This window comes from Eptesicus fuscus, chromosome 4, assembly GCF_027574615.1.
Source record: "Eptesicus fuscus isolate TK198812 chromosome 4, DD_ASM_mEF_20220401, whole genome shotgun sequence".
Lineage (NCBI taxonomy): Eukaryota > Metazoa > Chordata > Mammalia > Chiroptera > Vespertilionidae > Eptesicus > Eptesicus fuscus.
This window is the reverse complement of record NC_072476.1, coordinates 89,334,282-89,336,676: the sequence shown is the minus strand read 5'-3', so window position 1 is coordinate 89,336,676 and position 2,395 is coordinate 89,334,282.

Sequence of the window (2,395 nt, the reverse complement as noted above, 5' to 3'; positions counted from 1 at the left end):
ACTAAAAGAGGTGTGAGAAATAGAAAAAAACATAGACTTCAAATTGATAATTTTAGAAAGCTCACAACATTGATAGAAAAAATCATTTTACCTTTCTAAATGAATTGTTTCTCTTTGAGAAATGATCTCGAGTGGAAACTAGAAAACTATCAAAACTATACATGAAGTACCTTTTATGAATTAATTTATTTTATCATTATGTCCTCTGAATCAGGAACAGTGTAGAAAAAAAGACAGTTTAAACTCACAGAGTTTTTATAAGGTGGAAGGCAAGCCAAGTGGCCACTAGAGTGCAGTGGGCTAAGAATTAGGAGAAGGAAAGTAGAGGACTTCATAGAAAAATGTGGGCTATGAATTAAATCTTTTATTTGGGAGAAGAGGGTGGAGGCTGCCCTTCAATGGCTTCTTGAAGTTGAGACCTTAAACATGAATTAGGGGAAGAAAAAGGAAGTGAGTGGGGCAATGGGTTTAGGAAAGAGGGTATTCTAGCCAAAGGAACCATTATATGCAAAAGGTCAGGAGATCAAGAAGGCGAGAGAATAGATTTGTTTGAAGACTTGAAAAATTTCACTAGGGCTGGAGCCTGACCACATTAAGGAACTTTAACTCTTCTCACGAGAGATGGCAATAATTGTGTGATTTCATGCAGAGAACTAATATGATAATCTTTCCTTTGGAAAGATTACTGGGACCGAGGTGGGATGGAATGGTTAGGAGGTTTTCTCACTTAGGTAAAGGAGAACTGATGAAAGCTCATTGTGACAACAGCGATGAACTAAGTACAAGAGATATCCAGGGAGTAAAATGGAGAGTATTTTGAGGTTTATTTCATATGGAGAGTGAATGAAAGGGAAGAGTTAAAAATTGATGAGCAATCATTGCTTAAACAACCCAGTGGTGTGTGGTGCTCTTTGTTGGAAAAGGAGTGCTGGAGGAGCAGAAGCTGCATTTCATTATCGTTCCCTAAAAGTATGAAGAGGAAACAAAAGCAAGCAGGCTAATGAGTTTCAATTTCAAATTCTACTAAGAACTGAATAATTGAAAGGAATTACAAGTATTCAAGATGTAAAAAAATTACATAAATAAAAGAATAATGTCAGAGATGCCATAACAAAATAAAACACAAAAGTAAAATAAAAATAGTTGTATAAATGAATTGGAAAATATGAGGTTAACAAAGGAAAATAGAGATCAATCATATAATGGAAGGTTGAATAAAAGATAATTGAATTTTAGAATATCGATTTGACTATGAGTTAATGTTATGCAAATCTTACAAAAATCTTGCAAAAGAAAACCTAAGAATGCATTTAAAATTAGGTTAACAGCTTCAACATGTTAGAGGTTTTAAAAATAATTAATATTATATACTAGGAAATTCATTTCTGGAACATTTATCCTTAAGAATATATATTCTTTTAAGACACTAGGTGACAAAACAAAAACAAAATTGGAAAGAGTAATGTTTTATTAAAATGGAGATATATACACAGTGAGATATAATTTCCCCCCTCAGGAACATAATGAAAAATGTTTTCACATATTAAAGCAAGTTACACATATATGTCAAAAATAAATCATGTCAAACATAGTGTTTTTCTCTTATCTTTTACTTGGAAAATGTAGTATTTGTTATGTGGAAATTAGTCTGGCTTTGAACATTCACACTTGGCAAACAAAGATTGGCAAAGGAGAAGACTGATAGCTCTCCGGCCTATAAAAAATGTCAAGAAAGAAATTGGAGAATTAGACAAGAGTCTGTATTGAATATAAAAAAAGAGGAAAACTACAACAGAAAGGATTATTTCTTCCATCATGATGACAAAAATAAAATCATACAAGTGAACTTAATGATGCAACCTTGCTTCTTTCAATTAATTAAATATTATGTTTAAAATAAATGTAAGAATTATAAAAGGAAAATTAAGTTGTTTCTTTCAATTATTCAATAAGTTTCAAGTGCCCATTCTGTACCAAGCAAGGCTCTGAGGCTACAAAGATGAAATATATTATCTTTATTCTCCTGGAAGTTAACATGGGATTGACAAGTAAACAAGCAAACTGAAAGTTATGATAGAAGGAAGACATGCCCTATGGAAGCACATGGCAAAAAGCAGCTGACCTTTTGAATCAGAAAAGTCTTTCTAGAGGAACAAAAGCCTTAAATGATATTTACAGGATGAATAGAAGCTAACTAATAAAAAGAGGAAATATATTCCAGGCATCAGAAACAGCACATGCAATTGTCCAACAAGAAATGCTACATGTCTCAAGTTGAAGTGTAGAAGAGGGAAATGGTAATAAAAAGAGATATGACTAACCAAAATGGATTGATTAGTCATCTTTATTATCTTTATCAGAATACATACACATACTTGGTTAATACTTTTGGTAA